At 35.6% G+C, this 20,527-nt stretch overlaps 2 long non-coding RNA genes across 2 annotated transcripts; both read left to right on the forward strand.

Moving 5' to 3' along the window:
• Positions 1–27: 27 nt before the first annotated feature.
• LOC127868325 (uncharacterized) lies at positions 28–1,832 on the forward strand. The gene is made up of 3 exons (XR_008044078.1): positions 28–117; positions 610–697; positions 1,470–1,832. It is a non-coding gene; the product is annotated as an uncharacterized LOC127868325 (long non-coding RNA).
• A 182-nt stretch (positions 1,833–2,014) lies between these two features.
• Positions 2,015–3,558, forward strand: LOC127868324 (uncharacterized). The gene is made up of 3 exons (XR_008044077.1): positions 2,015–2,109; positions 2,843–2,958; positions 3,216–3,558. It is a non-coding gene; the product is annotated as an uncharacterized LOC127868324 (long non-coding RNA).
• The last annotated feature ends 16,969 nt before the right edge of the window (positions 3,559–20,527 follow it).

The raw sequence follows: 20,527 nt of genomic DNA on the forward strand, positions 1-20,527 counted from the left end.
ACGTGGAGCGGAAGTGAGTTGGTATATAGCTCGCGTGCCGGCGGGTACTGCGTGGCAGTGAAATTTGATAGCCCGTACACTTCATAAGTTGAAACAAAAAGGAACGTTCTGGAATAAGTGATCCACTTTCATGTTGATATATCTCAGAATAGTTTCTATTACGTAAAGATAGTAACTTGTGTCAGATTTAATAATACATCTGGCAAAAAACTGTTTACATCACAGTGGAAATCTGAATAATGTCCCACCGAATATATTGCTTTTAAACTTACAACATTATTATTGCCAGACGATTAGTTGAGTAATTAAACAAACACATTTAGATCCAGATCTACGATCTAGCAAGATTATAAAAGATTGGTTCTGTCTTCGTCATGTTATTTTACATATAGAGATCTAAATCCATATTTAAATTTAAAGTAATTTAATTTAAAAATAGTGTTTTGTATTACCATTTATAACGTTTTTATACCATTTGCAATCTGCAAGCAGCCGATTGTATAAAATTAATTTAAATATGAATATATATGCACATTTTATTGATATACATTTCGAATAACAGGACAGCTATTCAATGCTGGACATGCACTAACACATTTCTTCCTTTAGGTCTCTGTGTTTGAATCATGGTGCCTGTACCACGTGACTTTTTCGGCTATGTGTGGGACAATCGGATGTTAACAAACCATCGTTTCAGGTACGTTTCTGATAATTTCTTCATTAATTCAAAACCATTAAAAAAATAAAGACGAGAGCCCGGTCATTGTCAAAGTACACAACTGTGTTAAGTTTGCGCAAAATTAATTAAGTATTTTTTTCCAAAAAGTGCAACCACGTGTTTGAAAACACACAAAGTGAAATGTTATGTGTGGTATATTTGTTATTCAATCAACAAAAACGTTCATTATAATATTGTTGAAGGTTTAAAAAAGAGGGCGGACATTGTAATTCTTCATAGAGAAGCTACATATATTGTATGTTTGCGCATATACATCTGATTCGGAGTCTGTGTATAAAAATGCAATAATGCTATGTGTGGAACACATTTTTGAAATGGTACGTGTGGTATGCAAGAATTTTCCCGTCAGTTCTGCATTTAATCTGAACACGGTTTTGTAAGAATCTAAAACATATACTTCAGTCTGTACTGCAAATATATCAGATTAACCAAATGTTACATAATGAAATACTGAAGTAATTGTGTAATGTTTAAACAATTTATGTTAAATTGAACATAAATTTTAAATAAAATACACTGCGTATTTGTTATCCAACCACTGGTCTTTTTTAACAAACACGTTATGTTGAACTATAATATTTTCTTTTTTTGTTTTGACGTATTGTCTTTAAATAAATATCATGATTGATATTTCTGCCTGATTATTAAATTCGGTCCTTTTTTACAAATGAATGACAAAGAAAATAAAAGCACTTGCTTTAAAATGGGTTTTACTTATGTTGTTTTTCAGACTTGACAAGGATTAGTCGAAGGATTTGTAACGCTTTAAGGCGCGAAGCTGTGTTACAATTAGATGAACACCATCAAACCACACGGAAGGTGTTATGCGGCAAGTTAATTATCAAAACCACAGTGACAGAGACGGACCCAGCATCATTCTGTGATGTTAACGGAAAGCTTTTTCAACTAACTATGCAAACATACCATTTAATATGTATTTTGGCATAATCAAAGCAAGTGTATGTATTGATATTTGTGTATATTTATGTGTTTTGTATCTATGTTATTAATGAAATTGATTAGATGAATTTAAAATCTGAGCATATATGTTAATAAAACAATTGTTTCATAACAAATAACAATATAAATCCAATGATGATTGTTTGTGGTCTATTAAGTTCATTTAGTTTCCAATATCATCTCCATATGAATATCTTAAGTATATCAAAATAAACACTTTATTAATAATAACATTGCTTTATAACCAGCATGCACATGTTACAATAGAAATTAAAGCACCAAGTACATAAAGAAGTACATCAGTATTCGCAAAGTAACAAATCTTGCTATACAAACATACACGGTGCCTATACCACGTGACTTTTTAAGATCTGTGTGGGGAGTAAAATATCAACAAAAGCGCGACGAAGGTAAGATTTTTAAGAATAACTTTTTAAATATGTCACCATTTTTAATGGGATAAAGCGGAGAGCCCGCTCATTCATGAGAGTTTTCTATAGGTATCATGATTTTATAAAACAAATAAGTATTTTTTCAGTAAAGTGCAACCGCGCGTTTGAACGGTTAGAAAAGGGTAGGATCAGTGTGGGGACATTATTTTTTTACACAAAAACATCACCTCTGGTGAAATTAAGAAATAAATTTTATGGGCGGAGCTTACACTATATCATTTTGCATCCATTTTCAGGTTTCTGTTATTTATTTACGAAACAAAATTCAAGAAAACTATTCTTACAGTTATATGATCTGTGTGGTATACGTTTTTCAACGGATCTGTGTGGTATACTGTTTTTAAGTTTTTCAGTTCTATTTAGTTGTTTAAAAAAATGCTTGTCAACAATGTATTTGAAACGGGATTTTTAAATGCGCTAGCATGTAAAACACATTATGGCTTTACACTACGCTTGCACCGCTTGTTGAACTAATACATAATTATGATTTACAGGCATTCTGTACAATCCCCATTATAATATTAAAATCTTACGCTGGAGCATCTTAAATCGATGACAAGTCGATGCTTACCTTAAATAAGTGTACACTTTATGTTATTGTATCAAATTTCATTTTTATTTTGGCGCCAAACACTACTGTCATGTGAAGTAATGCATCGTATATTATTTTTGATATTATATTTGCATTAAGGTATGGCTCAATGCTCCGAATGCGGAAAAATGTCGAAGACCAGAGCTGGATTATTGCGCCACATTAGGGGACACGCTAACTCTGGAAACTATAACTGCTGTGGGAAAGCATTTCAGGTAAGATTAAATACCTTAAAAATAGTTACATTTTTATACAGTTATGCTAACCAGATGAACGGATTTTCTTGAAACAACACAAATATACAATATATCTCATCTCTCAGGTTATCATATATTTTGAAATAACTCAATAATCGTCAAATCGTTTGTAATTTAAAACTAACGAACGCGTGTCCTCAGATACTAACATTTTGTAAATAGCGTGTTTACGCATTGAAATGTCACGTGAATAAAATATGTTGTTTTTTTCTCAGGATGCCTACAATCTTAGAAGGCTTCAACGAACAAAGGACCCCAATGTCACGTGTGTGTACAGTGCGGCAGGAGCTTTGCGGACAAGTACCTACTCGTGGCTAGAGAGAAAAGTGCAAAAAAGAGGGATTGGTGAAATGTTACCAGTGTGGGTTGGCAGTTAGGAGTGAGAATGACCTCAGAGAGCACGTCAATACCCACATGCATGACAAGTGTTACAGTAGTGAGGAGTGTTTCAAAACGTACAAACGCAAAACAAACCTTTCTCGATACGTGAGGACATAAATCCGTGAATACTGATTAAAAATCATAATGGTTTACAGTTTGTCTGTGTAACTTCATTATCGTTTTACGTTATTTTATTCGTTGTTTTACTTTTACTTTACTTTTCAAAATGATTCTAAAGTTATCCTAATTTGATTAATTTTTAGGTTTCGTTTAGTTCGTTTGTGTGTTTGAAAATATTATCAAATAATTGTGCAATAATTTGGATTACGTTATTCATTAATATATCGCATCTGTGATTTGTATTATCGAATCTGTGATTCGTTTTTATCCCCACGCTTTTTGAAAAAAAGGTGGGGATATTGTGGTTATCTCCGCCGTCCGTCCGTCTGTCTGTCTGTCTGTCCGTCCGTCCTGGCCACTATCTCCTCCTACACTAAAAGCACTAGAACCTTGAAACTTACACACATGGTAGCTATGAGCATATGTGCGACCCTGCACTATTTGGAATTTTGATCTGACCCCTGGGTCAAAAGTTATAGCGGTTGGGGTGGGGCCGCGTCAGAAATTATCACTCATTTTTTTAGGTTATTTTACATTTACTTCTTTATTTCTACACCGATTCACTTTAAATTGATACTGGACCTCTCTTATGACAATACGGTCAATCTCAACCATGCATGGCCCCATTCCCAACCCTGGGGCGCCCCGCCCACATAGGCCACACCCACCAAAAATTTCCATTTACTATAATTTTTTCATTTCTACACGGATTCACTTCAAATTGATACTGAACTTTTGTTATGACATAAGGGTCAATCTCAACTATGCATGGCCCCAATCCCAACCCTGGGGCGCCCGCCCACATAGGCCACACCCACCAAAAAATTCCATTTACTATAATTTTTTCATTTCTACACGGATTCACTTCAAATTGATACTGAACTTCTCTTATGACATTAGGGTCAATCTCAACTATGCATGGCCCCATAACCAACCCTGGGGCCCCGCCCACATAGACCACACCCACCCAAAATTGCCTTTACTATAATTTCTTCATTTCTACACCGATTCACTTCAAATTGATATTGAACTTCTCTTATGACAATACAGTCAATCTCAACTATGCATGGCCCCATTACCAAGCTGGGGCGCCCCGCCCACATAGACCACACCCACCCAAAATTGCCTTTTACTATAATTTCTTCATTTCTACACCGATTCACTTCAAATTGATACTGAACCTCTCTTATGACAATACGGTCAATCTCAACTATGCATGGCCCCATTACCAACCCTGGGGCCCCGCCCACATAGACCACACCCGCCCAAAATTGCCTTTTACTATAATTTCTTCTTTTCTACACCGATTCACTTCAAATTGATACGGAACTTCTCTTATGACAATACGGTCAATCTCAACTATGCATGACACAATTACCAACCCTGGGGCGCCCTGCCCACATATGTCACACCCACCCAAAATTGCTTTTTACTATAACTTCTTCATTTCTACACCAATTCACTTCTAATTGATGATGAACTTCTCTTATGACAATACGGTCAATCTCAGCTATGCATGGCCCCATTACCAACCCTGGGGCACACCTAGGTCAAACATTCGGCGTGGGGATACGCGTCGGCCTCTGCCGCGCCATTTCTAGTTAATTATAACTTGATTAAAGTTTTGCGATGTTTTTTCGTTGGTTTCAATTTTAAATACCGCTGCCACGAGCTAGTTCGATAATCATAAGCAGCCAGGGTTTCTAATACTAGGGTTTTACACGATTGCTTTACATAATTTACTGCCTGCTTATAATTACTCTAGGCCGTGGTAATTGGCAGTAAACAATGTATGAAATGTGGTTGTGTATACAATACAATACTCCTTAATTCGAAATACGTCTTGACATTCTTCAGAGCTGCATCCATCCACAACACAGAATCGTACATATATAATCATATAATATAATATTTATTCATTTACTTTTTATATTCTCTTCAAAATAATTAACGCTAAAGATAAGCACTTGTTACACTGAATACAACGACATAATTTATAACATGACATTATCACCAACACATGGCGAATGATTGTCAACATGTATACTATGTAATAAACTAATGCAGCACTATGAATTCCGTATATGAAATAAAACACACAAACACACACATACATATATGTTTCTACTATGACCAGTATTTAGTTTTTAATAAACATACCGTTTACATTAAACTTTAAATAACAACAAAATGACAAGCCAATACGTCTGGTGGATTCTGTTTTATCAGTTTGCATTCCAAATTTGATTTTAAAACATACGTATTACTCAGGAAAGAACATGCCTTTGCTTTTTGTCAACCTGTGTAATATTTGACACAATTTCTATTGCAGAATTTGTGTCAGAATTAAAATGTCCATTGTGTTCGTTTATCCGCATTCTTATTGTTGGCAACAGTTTGCTATCGTTTCGTCTCGCCCGCTCCCACCTTACTTCTAGTGTCCCCTTCTGTATAGCATTCCTGTCTCGTGAAACTGTTTCCTCTATTTTTTCTTCCCTTAACCCTTGTCCGCTCACTAGTGCCAAATAGGTGATTACTGAAATGAATGAATTTTTAAATAATAATAATAGATCTACTACTACTACTATTACTACTACTACTAGTAGTAGTAATAGTTGTAGTAGTAGTAGGAGTAGTAGTAGTAGTAGTAGTAGTAGTAGTAGTAGTAGTAGAAGTAGTAGTAGTAGCAGTATTAGTAGTAGTAGTAGCAGAAATAGTAGTAATAGTAGTAGTAGTAGTAGTAGTAGTAGTAGTAGTAGTAGTAATTGTTGTATTGAAATAATTGAAATTAATTAAAAAATATATATATTGTCGTTATTATCTCAATTTATCCGTAAATTGTAGAAACACGGATACCACACAGATCCTTCTAAACACGTATACCACACAGATCATATTACTGTTAGAATATTTTTCTTGATTTTGTTTTCATAAATATATGAAAGAAACCTGAAAAAAGAATGCAAAATGATATAGTGTAAGCTCCGCCCATAAAATTTATTTCTTAATTTCACCAGAGGTGATGTTTTTGTGTAAAAAAAATAATGTCCCCACACTGATCCTACCCTTTTCTAACCGTTCAAACGCGCGGTTGCACTTTACTGAAAAAATACTTATTTGTTTTATAAAATCATGATACCTATAGAAAACTCTCATGAATGAGCGGGCTCTCCACTTTATCCCATTAAAAATGGTGACATATTAAAAAAGTTATCCTTAAAAATCTTACCTTTGTCGTGCTTTTGTTGACATTTAACTCCCCACACAGATCTTAAAAAGTCACGTGGTATAGGCACCGTGAACATATAAATGATCTAATTAACACGTAACAAATGATCATCGCAAAAAAGTCTTGGCGTTGGGGGTTTATTATACCAACAAACATATTTAATTGTATTAATACTTCATGAACTCAATTTCAAATGAAATCTGAATAACTGAAAATAGTGTAAGATGTTTAATGAAAATACTCATTCGACCCGGTCATGAAAGGGGCTGGAAGATCTTGTTACCACCGCACCAAGTAATAAACAATACATGCTGTTCAATTTGTTGAATTATCAAATGTGTATTTAATGTTTACTTTGTTTGTTTTCTTTCACTGCAATACTTGCACCATCTGGTAACAAAACAAACAGTCTTTTAAACTTTTGAACATTAACTATATATGACAACTTTTCATTGATCAAGATATCAGTACGTTTCTTGAAGGTTCTTCCAAAAATACTTTAATCTTCCTGAAAAAACAAAATACACATGAAATAAACTGTAAAACTTAAAAAAAATAAATAAATAATTGTCATGCGTGATATATAAGATAGCTCAATAGGATTTAGATACGAATACATGATTTTACAGAAAAATAAGTTATTGATCCTTTTGTCTATTTGTTTAAATAATGCTGTATTATCTCTTTATGCTTATTTAATAACTCTCGTTACGGTCTAATATGTTTACACATTCCTGATAAAAAGCACACAACCATAAGTTCAATAACACTTTTTGTAATTTTGTTACAATTATATTCACATGACACCTTGCACAAACAATACTTACGATTTTGTGTATTAAACAAGTGCCTTAGTTGGAAGTAACAATTCACTGAAAATTTAATATTTTGTAACAATCAATTTTATAGAAACTCACAAGAAAAGGTTTGCCGCAACAGAAATATTTTCCTTCCCGTGCGTGGGTGGCTTTGTGTTTGGAGATTCCCGACTGTGTTTTGACCTCTCTACCACACTGTTCCCAAACAAATGGCATTTTACAAGTAAAAAGTATGAATGTAAATTATCGACAATCATGATTATTTTGAGTAACATGAACGTCGTGATTATCATATTTTAAGCACGCAAAACAGTACCAAAAATGTTTTATTGACCAACTTTTGTTATTTAGACAGACTTAAAATATTATTGATGTTTATGTCAATCTTTCGATTCTCTAGTTTAATTTGTATACCACACATAGCATTTCAAAAACGTGTCCCACACATAGCATTATTGCATTTTTAAGCACACACTCCGAATCTGAAGTATTTGTGCAAACATACTATGTATATAGCTTCTCTATGAAGAATTACAATGTCCGCCCTATTTTTTAAACCTTCGACAATATTATAATGAACGTTTTTGATTGAATAAAAAATATACCACACATAGCATTTCAATTCGTGTCTTTTCAAACGCGCGGTTGCACTTTTTGGAAAAAATACTAAATTAATTTTGCGCAAACTTAACACAGTTGTGTATTTTGACAATGACCGGGCTCTTGTCTTTGTTTTTTGAAAATTATTTTGAATAAATGAAGAAATTATCAAAAACGTTACCTGAAGCGATGGTTTGTTGACATCCGATTGTCCCACACATAGCCGAAAAAGTCACGTGGTACAGGCACCTTGTGAATAGTTACCCGAGTAAACGTATGCAAATCGTGAATCCACGCTGACTCTTGTTTCTGATAAAAGGGCTGTTGCTGGTCTGATCATGCATATTATTGCGTAACACATGAGGTAGTATACCTTGATCTATGTAATTATATAGGGATTGTTATATACATCTGCGAAGACTGCATTTCAAAGTGTGTGATCATTTGATCAGCGTAGGTGACTGGGTAAGCGTGGTCATAGTGTATAAGTAATTAATTTGTATGTGAGTGTTAACATGGTACAGATTTAAAATTAAAGTTGCGTGGTGTGATTAATAAGTTGATAAGATCAAGCATTATCGACAACGCACGCGATGCAAACATATACCCGGCGATCCTTCTCTCCTTCTACTGGGCTGCTGGTTGTCGGGGGTAACATGTCGGTTCAGGAGGGGGGGGGGGGTTATGAGTTCGTTTCAGTTTTTCTAAAGTTATTGTCAGGTCTATTTCGTTTTCGTAGATGAAGCTTATGTCGTCCGTTTGTAAGTTCAAATTTGATTGGCTGACGGGTTCAAGGGCTTATTCTAAAAATAAATGCTGGTCGAGCAGGATTTTTCAACTGCAGCAGAAAAAAAATGCTGCTCGGGCAGCAATTTGCTGGTCGAGTAGCATTTAAATGCTACTCGAGCAGCATTTTTTTCTGCTGCAGCAGAAGTTAAAGTTTCGACCCCTTTGGTGCGCCATAGAATGCTAGGAGCGTCTGCTCTACTACTGCAGTGTGCGTATTTAATTAATCAAAAGTGTTTAACAGCTTGTAAGACGACTTTGGCCAGTCTAGTGGTTATCATTGAAATCTGAGCATATTGGCTGCTCTCAGGGAAAACGGGGCTTACTACATGTCAAATAAGATTAGCCTGTGCACACTTATTAGCATGTGCAATGCGGACAGGCTAATCAAGGACAACCCTTTCTGATTTTATGGTGTCTTTCGTTTAAAGACAGTCCCTGGTACTTGGATAACAATTAATGCATATTCGTCAAGCCCTGTTTTCCTAAAATGAAGCTTAAATTATATTTTTTCTTAATGATTTGAAAAAAAACACACATCTCAACATGTGCTTAAAGACACACTCTTTATCAATTTAAATGGAATGTGTTCATTTCAAACTTGCGATATAAAAAGCTATAACATAATTTTGTAAACTGAGTTGCGTCTAAGATTATTCAACAGCGAACAACTTCAGTGCCTTCAGCGCTTTGATTATCGGTTTGTAAAGGCTTTCAGTGAACATAAATAAATTTTCTGGAACTTCAAATTCCTAAATAAATTGATATACAATCTATAATTATTCTGTAAAATTGGTTTGCGAAAAGCTTAAAATACAATATTTTCTTTGATTGAAAAAGTTCCATTTTTCCCAGAAAATATCGACAGTTTTCTATCACTTTAGCGTTTCCAGAGAAAACTTTTTTACATTCTTAATGGTTACCATATTGTATAATATCATCAGATTAAAAAAAGGTATTTATTCAAGCTGTGTTATTTACGTAAGGAAATTGTGTACTTTGCCGATTGGATTTGATATATTTGGTAAAATATAACTTCCTTATAGTGTTTTATTTGAGTTCATCATTCTAAACATTGTGCGATGACCTATATATATGATTAAATAATGATGATGATCAATTGTGCTTGGGTTTTTTGACGAGGCTACAGCATCGTCCAAGGTATCATAACCATCCTAAAAAATTTCACAATGGCGACCTATGTAAAAGAACGAGCCAGTCCGATTGAGATAACTCGATTTTTCAGTTACTTCCCTTTTGCATTCGCCACTGCGTAGGAGATTGCTCGTCATTGATAACATTCTCCTAGCAGAGTTGTCGTTCGTGTTTCAACATTCAACAATGGCCGCCCCCATGAGAGTCTCGATTCAAAACTTTCTTACTGCATAAATTGTAGAGCTGCAACGATTCACCAACAGCTCGATTCGATTCGATTTCGATTTCAGACACTCCGATACCGATTTTTTCGATTCGATTCATCTTTAAACCTAGTTTCATCATATATTCACTCTTATGCCTCAAAATTAACATTTCTGTTCAAATGTGATTTCAATAAAACACATTAAAAAGAAAAGCAAATTAGGAATTTTAATATAAAAACTTCTGACTAGAAGATTGTGTTAATTACACAATAATATAAAAAATAAATAAATAATCATAAGAACGTATCTGGAATCAGTTGAATGGTAGTACTATCACATAATACTTTTACCCAAAACCGCAATAAGCATGTCTGCCATTGTGACATGACAGCATCACCTGTTACCTGTAGGACAAATCACATTCTCTGATAAACTTAACAAAATTCCAACAGAAATAGAACTACTTTTCTGGCTCGCGACTTCAGAAGTTGCACTTGTGCGACCTCTTAGTCTTGCTAAATCAACGTTATGTTTTTGTTTGACATGTTGCATTAGATTAGTGGTTAAGCCGGACTTTGCGTACGCCACATCCGTGTAGTACAGTTTACACTTTGCTTTATCGGTAGGGCTACCAAACCCAAAATACTGCCACACTTAGGCGCATCTGATAATTTCAATTTGTCGGAAACAACTTGTTCAGCCATTTTGACGCTTTTTCCGAAAGTAGACCTTAACGCGCTTATTGATTGGATGACTAAAGTAATAAGCAACCAATCGCGCGGGTCCTAATTACAGGTAAACATAAAACCTTCACCTTCCCGTATCAATAGTCAGAATACAGCGTTCTTTACGTATTTATGTATATATGTATATATTTTAAAGAATCGAATCGAATTTGGTAGGTTTGGTATCGTAATCGAATCGAAGCATTTCGAATCGATTTTCGATGAATCGGATCGAATCGTTGCAGCTCTAATAAATTGGCTTGTTTCGCTATTTAGAAGCTGTCATTTAGGATATATGAATTATTTATTCACTAAATCTCCGCTTATTACAACAATAGTTGGAATTCGAAGGATATATACTCGATATGAATGAAGGACTTTCTGGATTGTAACAGCTTGACTCGGCAAAACTGGCATACTGGTATTTTTAGTTATCAATATAAGTCACATTGTGCTTTATAAATTGTATTCGAGCATTTTGCGACTTATTGAATGACTATGATACCCGATATCAACATTTCATCGGGGATTTGCAGATCACCAAGCTGTCCTGAAATTCAACATTGATTTCAAACTCTTTACTGGTTTGTACTTAGTGTTAGTACTTTTTATCATTTTAAAGTTAAATGAACTGTGTCACAGTAAAAGAGACATTAAGGCGATTGTGGCCAGTTTGGATCTAGATCAGCCTGCAGTCGCTTGAAAGCTGTTCCAGCAGCTGGAGTTTCACTTATATTGCTTAAAAGCGTTTTTTCTGACAATAACAAATAATTTAATTGGATACTGATTTGACTGCGCTTTTCCTGTGACCTGGCTCAAATAATAGAATTGTCATTAATCAAATTATTTATTTCGAACATTAATCAATTGTTTTTCTTGTCCCTCGGGATCAATGACTCCAGCACTTTCCTGCTGAGAATTGAATACTGCTAAAGGCGATGCTAGGGGGCGTGAGAGATGTTGCACCTTCCAGTATCGCTCGATTGTTCATTGTCGGCTCGAGTACTACGTACATGTACCCCGGGTACTCTTAAGTATACTTACATGTATCCCGGGTACGGTAAATATACTAAAATGTACCCGGGAAATTTAACCCTAAATCAGTCGTTGTCGACTATTTTTTTGTAATAATTATATATACACATTTATGTCATTTTTCTGTAGAATGGCCTCTATATTATCGGAACACATACTCAAAAAGCATGTTGATGCAGTGTTTTTTGAAGAGAAGTGTGTTTACGATAATCGGTTGCGCGTTTTACGACATCGGATTTTGGGCGCGAATACAACTCGGGTACAGTCTAATATGGACCGAGTACAATAACGTTTATTTACCGTACCTGGGGTACATGTTAGTATACTTAGAGTTCCCAGGGTACATGTAAGTATACTTAAGAGTACCCGGGGTACATGTAAGTAGTACCAGAGCCGACAATGACCAATCAAGCGCCATTATCCCTCATGAACCGACTCAAAAAACCGAGTCGGCAATATTTGACTTAATTTTTGGTTTGGTTGCTCTCGAGGGATCGAAAATTTCAGAATCTTCCTAAAAGCCCTCAAGTTTAATCCCCAGAAGCGACATTGAAAACTAGCATACTTTGTTATCTAAAAGGCTGCTTAACCTGATATACAATGATAATGTGAATTTTCTCTCACATGATGTTCATCAGTCATATTATATAAAAACTTACAGCAGTAGTAAACAACTGGACAATAATTAATGAACGCATCTTTCATTTGTCTTTGACACTTTGATTTTGACATGGCCTAGATTTAAATATGTGACTGGACTTTACCAGCACTTTTGTAACAGAGCTAAAGTTTAAATGTACCATTGAAGATCACCTAAATTCAGATTTGCTATTATAGACGTGTGGAAAGTTTTAAGGGTGTGACAAGTAAGCAAAAATTGGCCATTACCCAGAGGCCACAACTGATCTGTGACTGTATTAAAACAAGAAAAATCAGTGCCTGATTTAGATTTCCTTAGATAGTTCAATAAAAACTAATTTCATAAGCCTGGTAACAGTTTAACGGTAATGCTACCGATGTGTCACACCAGGGCCTTGAATTTGAAATCTAGGACATGCATGGTCATTTCTTCATGAAATCAGGACACAAAATTGTATTTTAAGTCCTTAATTGACCTGGCTATAGTTCTCAGATTATTATAAGTTCAATCAGTATATTTATATCATTATTTATGCTTTGTGTATTGTAAACATATACACAATCATGCAGTTACATGATAGCAATAAATAATATCAAAGCTACCCATACAATAAAGGTCATTGACAAAGCCTATGGTCAAAATGTGAACACATTGAGTGTAATCGCCCTCTCGTGCCAGCAAAAACAACACGTTGACAGGTTGTCATTTTTGACAGTTCTACTCTCACTTTCATTTTGTGATATCAAACTATTAACAATTCTGTGGCTGTGAAAAATATCGTCATTGCTTTTTATGCCCCCGGTAGGGTGGCCTATATCAGTTGAACTGTCAGTCAGTCAGTCAGTCAGTCAGTGTGTCAGTCTGTCCGTCCGTCCGAAAACTTTAATGGCCATAACTTTTTTAATATTGAACATAGCAACTTGATATTTGGCATACATGTGCATCTCATGGAGCTGCACATTTTCAGTTGTGAAAGGTGAAGGTCATCCTTCAAGGTCAAATGTCAAATATAAAGCGTCTGTCTGTCTGTCCGAAAACTTTAACAGTGGCCATAACTTTTCAATATTGGCGTGCATGCGTATCTCATTGATTGGTGAAAGGTCAAGGTCATCCTTCAAGGTCAAGGTCAAAGGTCAAATTTTGCAATATTGAAGATAGCAACTCCATATTCGGCATGCATGTGTTTGTCATGGAGCTGCACATTTTGAGTGGTGAAAGGTCAAGGTCATCCTTCAAGGTCAAATGTAAAATATATGGCTTCAAAGCTGCGCAGCAGGGGGCATTGTGTTTCACAAACACAGCTCTTGTTTAATATATTTTCTGCACATTTCTTCAAAAAACTTGCATCAATACACGATTTTCTTCGTTAATTCAATCATTCCTGACAGACTTGTGTTCATATTTCGCTTACATTTTGACGCGCGTAGGTAGGACCGCATTACCGCTTCCGAAATGTGTATTCATTCTATTGCCTTCGTGGAACTTGTCTGATGTTTGACGGAAAGGGCCGAAAATGTGCGAGTGTGGGTTAAGTTCCCCACAGGTACTACTTTCCCGTTCCCCCATTTTTTTTCCGTACCTAAAATTTTTCGTACCCAATTTTTTTTCGTACCCAATATTTTTTCGTACCCAATTTTTTTTTCATCCCCAATTTTTTGTTCGTACCCAAATTTTTTTCGGTCCCAATTTGTTTGTTCCCAAATATTTTGTTCGTACCCAAATTTGTTTTCATACCCAAATTTTTTTCGCAAATTTTTTGTACCAATTTTTTTTTCCTACCAACATACACAATTGTGGTGATTGTGGTGATGTAGATAATCTTAACTTAATGCTTTTAAATCCATTCTCTCAAAAGCATCGTCATACCAGTACTGTCAGTACTTTGATTTTAAACACTGCATTATCATTTGGAACTCTAACATCTATGGCTTACCGGTACATAGTCAACAACTTTTATCAGATACATTCTGGAATAATCAGACATAATCTGAGCTAATATAACTTCCCAAGAAGAAAACGAAACTGAAATAGGCGACAAAAGGCAACAAATATAGTTCGAGGCGGAATCCGTTCGGCATAATTGCAAAATGTATACATTCAAGTAAAGGAGGACGCATGCAGGCTTACGTGAATGTAAATTCTATTTTGCACTTTGCACTCAGAAGACTTCTTTCGCAAATATGTTGGCACCGATCATTGTTAGTAATTTGTGTTAGTTCATGGGAGTTCATCTAAAATCTCCTTTAAAATAATCCGTGTGGATAGTCGCTTTGGAGTACTTACTAGACATACATGTTCTTATAAGTCAGGTTAGTCTGTATGAAGATTATTTTCTGTAAGTATTAGCTAGTTTTAAAGTATTAAAATGTTAATTGAAAGGGAAAACTATATCCTGCGTTAAGTCCGCTGAGCTCTTGGTTATGCGCAGCCTTTATATAATATGGATGTATGCGTCTGTGTCATTTGCGATATTATTTCATACATCAACAAGATAAGTATTGATGCAAAGCATCAAAGGACGTCGGGAATTTCAGTGTAAATGGCACTCAATGAAGTTACATGGAACGATTTTTGTCTACTGTAAATATTAATATATTGGCCGATTATTTTAAACAAAATAGAAAAAGATACTGGTATAACCATTATCTATGATTTTGTTTTATAACCCCAAAAATAACCATTATCTATGATGCTATTTTATAACCCCCAAATAACCATTATCTATGATTTTGTGTTGTAACCCCCAAATATTTCATAGAACTTTTATTTACATTGGTTTCCTTTTTTTTTAACTGGCATCCGTGTGCAGTTTTCATTAATGAAACAGAACTGTGTAGGCTTTAAAAAATCGGTTTCATCTTGTAAGCGTAATTTCATATTTTTCCCAACTTCAAGGGGAGATGATTATGAACTTATTCTTACGTTGCTCATTTACGATAGGGGTTGAGTACTCATTGATATGAAAACACTGTAAAAGTTTTAATGCGTTTACGAACCTCCCCCCCCCCCCACCCTCTCACACATATATTTCATGGGCATAATAAAAACAAAAAATGGTTATAATAAAACAGCATATTTATTTAAACCAAAATGTCTACATCAAAACAAAAAGTTAACACAGAACACAAATAAAATAATTTGATTCTACTGGGGCTCGAACCTTGGGCCTCTCACATGTGAAGCATGCGTGTAACCACTACACTACGGAACCGCTTGAAAAATCACCTTCTAACTAAGATATTAATAAGCTATTAATAGTCGGTTTAAATGTAAACCCGAAAGTTTAAACGGTGGATAGTGAGCGGGGTTAAAGGTCCATACCAAAGGGTCCATACCACTGGCAAGATACGGGTCAGGCATGCGGCCTTCTATATGTGGTTCTTAAAAAAACCTGTAGGAGGACTTGATAGTAATGAGACTGGGGTGCTGTGATGGTGCTCCTGATTGATAAGCGGCTGCTTCCTTTTTCAAGACTCATTATTACAATTAATAATACGTGTCGCGCTTCGCGCTCTAAAGCGCCTTTATTAGTAACTAGGTGGTTGCTATGATAGTGGAACAAAGAAATGTTGTTTTTATACAAAACAATAAAAAGTTTCACCGGTTCGCGTATGTGCCCAGTCCCTGTGATCTTTTATTATTGCACAGTCCCTATGATCAGTTATAAATTAAAAGAATTAGCTTAGCACTCTTGGCAATAAATGTTGTAGTAAATGTAATAGGCACAAATGCAGTACTTATTTACAATTATTTACACAAAAAATCACCACTATGCAAGATATTCTGACAACAAAAATAACTTCTCCTCCCATAAGCGAAAAAAAAACGTATTACATACTAGTCGCCGCACTTCAGTGCGACGCCAACAAGATACAATCAAAGCGCTGAAGGCAATAAAGTTGTTCGCTATTGCATAAATAAAGACGCAACTCATGTTTCAACTTTAAACGCAAGATTGAAATGAACACAAGCAATTCAAATTTATAACGAGTGTGTCTTAACGCATGGGTCGAGATTTGTGTGCACTTTTTATCATCCTATTTATTTAGAGATAACTTCGACAAAATAACATCAACATGGCCCTTTTTTGACGTTCTGAAAGCATAGAAAGTATATTGACAATGGAAATGCTCATTGGGTCATTGTCGACCTGAAATGGCTTGAGTATACCCGGGGGTGACTAGAAGCCGATTCATGTCACCCTGGGGTGAGTTCAAGCCGATTCTAGTCACCCGGTCGGCTTGAAGTCACCACAGGGTGACATGAATCGGTTTGAAGTCATCCTAGGGTGACAAGAATCAGCGTCTAGTGACCCCCGGATGACTTCACGCCGTTTCAGGTCAACAATGACCCAATGCGCTATAATGATTGGGTCAGGGTAACTTCAAGCCGATTCAAGTCACCCGGTCGGCTTGAAGTCACCCCAGGGTGACATGAATCGGCTTGAAGTCACCTTAGGGTGACAAAAATCGGCTTCTAGTCACCATCCCGGGTGACTTCAAGCCATTTCAGGTCGAAACTGACCCAATGAGCAATGGTAATGAGAACTTAATATAAAGACAATTTGCAATCACAATCATACTAACTGAATATTCGGAATATCGAATACCTATCTCACTAAGAATAAAATTTCATGATGGAAATTCCTTGTACAGAACTTTTGATTTTTGACACCAAATACAAATTCAAAATATACAAATAGATAATTGATGAAAATAAATAAAAAATAAATCTGCGAGCAATACTTTTTACTCACGAGGAATTCATTCATAAAGACAGCCATATTGACCCGTACTTTGTTGTTTATGCATTACTTGCATTACCCTAACAGTTCACACGGTGTCAACAACTCTGACCTAAACATGGGTAAAGAGCACTAGTAAACGCGCTTTTCGGCGTTACTGTTTTACACAGCTTTTTACCTTAAGTGACTTTTACATAACGCTAGCAGACACGCATGTGAATATATTCGAATATTTCATAGGCTGATTTGATATAAAAACCTCTGAACTTGGACTGCATTCATCGTGTCTGCGCTCAACGCTGTTCAGTGTAAGACTCAAATTGTGTCCAATTACAATTACGCGTTAAAATCCATCTTGCAGAATGTCTGGGTCTGTACTCGGTCACTTAATCGTCCAGGGAAGACAAAATTGAATATCGATAAACACAGGTTTGCTTTCAAGATGAGAAAACAAACACTACCGAAATAGTATAGTGTCTGCTCGGTCAGCACACCTGGAAATCGTTCCTGAACGACTGGATAGGCTACCCTTATTTACAAGTTTGCTTTTTGAATTTAATTTTGTATCGAAAACCATTGTGCTAAAATGTGCCATTTACATTTCGCAATTAGATTTTTAAAGACCCTCGTCATGCGATGAAAAAATAAAACTCTTAATAAGCTATGTGAGGACACATATAATGTGCACTCCCGTAGTATAATTGTTATCTACTTACACGAATGTGTAGTTTGACTATAATAACACACATTTCATGCGGTGAATATGCGACTAACAAACAAACAAAGGCAATAGTTTAGCTTTTGTTTTCAATTTAATTATTTAGAAACGTTAATTTCAAACTTTATTTCAAAGTCAGCATTTACGCCGACTACCTTTTAAAAAGATATTTCTGCTTATACATGTATATATTAGTTGTTTTTTTATATTCGGTTTTAGCGATTATAAAGCATTTTTGTTGTTGTCTATAGAGTATACCTGTAGTTATTGATGAAGTCGTGTTCAGCGTTTTACAACTTAAGAACTTGGGATATAAACAAGCTAAACCGTATACTATTGCGTTGTTATCACCGGTGCAAATGAGAATACAGGAGAAATCGCAGCTACCAGTTGAGAACAAAAAAAACGTTCCCGGACATATCAGATTTAACACCGCTGTACTAGCAAGCACTATCAACGAGGTTGCGCAACAAACGCGTGATTGTGTACTGGACTCTCGATATCCCCTGTTGATCGGCAGTAGTTGTATTTTCCCTTATCTATCAATAGCCTCAGATTTCGAATGACATGTGCTGCGTAAAATACCACGTGATTAAGACGTACGCAGCAAATAGTGGACTATTTTAATCATTCATAAACATTCTCTTCCGCGACCCTTTTAATTAAAAAAATGTTTTATTGTGATTTTTATATACGCTCCGTTCAAAAATATCCCGTTTAACACGATATTCACAATCACATTATGTGTCAATTTGCGAATGAATAGTGGAAGAACTGAAACCTTTGACATACATGGTAAACTTTTTCTCAGCGCGGATGCGGCAGTTATCAGGGTAAGGGTCTTTAGCAAATCTGGGTTGCAAAATATATGTTCTCAAGCAAAGAACAAAAAACTGAATGCATGCTTATTAGCTGATGTTAAATCTGTTCATTTTCATAAATTCACCTTTGTCAGAATAATTAAGTTATTTGAAGCCACAGTACGTGGATAGCGATGTTAGTTTTATCGCCGCTTTGCACTCAGCTAATACTCCACTGATGAGTTTTATAGACGAAACAACGTCAATGAAAACATTATCACTTGATTGTATTTCAATCGAACCCTTATGCTATGTATATCTTTTATGAAATATCTGCGTTATAAAAATTAATGAAATAAATAACGAATATATTTTTAATTAGCAAACAAGATTGAAAAAGTCCCGAGAAGTGAATGACCTCGATCACGATCTGTAAATGAATCCAGCGAAAATTGTAAGCGCTTTATTATTGTAACTGTATGTTTCTGCGTATTTAAATGTGAGGTCTGTCCGAGCTTACGACTCGATGTAATGTATCTTCTTGATCGGATGCGTGTTGTTTTCTTTAAACTGACGAGCCCGAAACTGATACTTGCTCTCAATCCCGTTTGCTTTTAACTTTACGCTCAATATGATTAATTTTGGGCTAAGTGTTACGTACTGTTCAACTTCAACCCGGTTAAAACCCTCCGTCCTCTGTCTTGACCGTTTCAAGAGGGTGACTCTTGCTTTAATCATATAACTTAGCTGTTTGTTTCAATATGGAGAGAGAGAGACGCGCGCAACCGGAAGTGTCGTGTTTTTTAACAGCGGCAACTCGCACTAATATTTTTCAATAATTAAATTTTTTCAGTGTTGGTAAACCCCAGAAAGTGTTTCTTAACCATACTTTAACACATAAGCCCAGTATTTAACGTTAATATGTCTGACTAAACCACTCAGGTAGGGAGAAGAACACTATAAGACCTTGTCTTCCGTTCTCATCCCATTCAAACATGTTAATATTTATTATAAATGTTGTATGAAATCGTATGTATAAACATGTTTGTTTGAAATAAATATGTTTAAACTAAACCACTCAGGTAGGCTGGTAACCACCCCCGACTTCTGTCCACGCTTCCAGAAAATTCCAAGATGGCGGCCAGTTTGGCCAAATCAACGGAACACACACCTATCCTGCTGAAATTCTTGCTCTTGATTATACTGCTTTCCTACGTAACCAAATCGTACCCATCTGCACATCATAACAAAACAACATTGATCGGAACAGGATTGAAAATATTTCCACCAAGAAACTTCTCATTTGGCAGTACAATGAACATATCTTTGAAAGAAAAACCTAACACGTCGAGACAACGCAAGTGCCTTATGACATTATTAATACTCTTGTCAGGCGACATTGAATCAAACCCGGGCCCAGGAAACAAATCTATATTCCCCTGTGGACTATGTGACGACCCTGTGAACTGGTCCCAAAAAGGCGTATGCTGCAATAACTGCAGTATTTGGTATCACAAATCATGTGAAGATATTGGCACCAAAACAATGTCTCACTTGGAGAAATCGCAAG

Source organism: Dreissena polymorpha, chromosome 2, assembly GCF_020536995.1.
Source record: "Dreissena polymorpha isolate Duluth1 chromosome 2, UMN_Dpol_1.0, whole genome shotgun sequence".
Taxonomy (NCBI): domain Eukaryota; kingdom Metazoa; phylum Mollusca; class Bivalvia; order Myida; family Dreissenidae; genus Dreissena; species Dreissena polymorpha.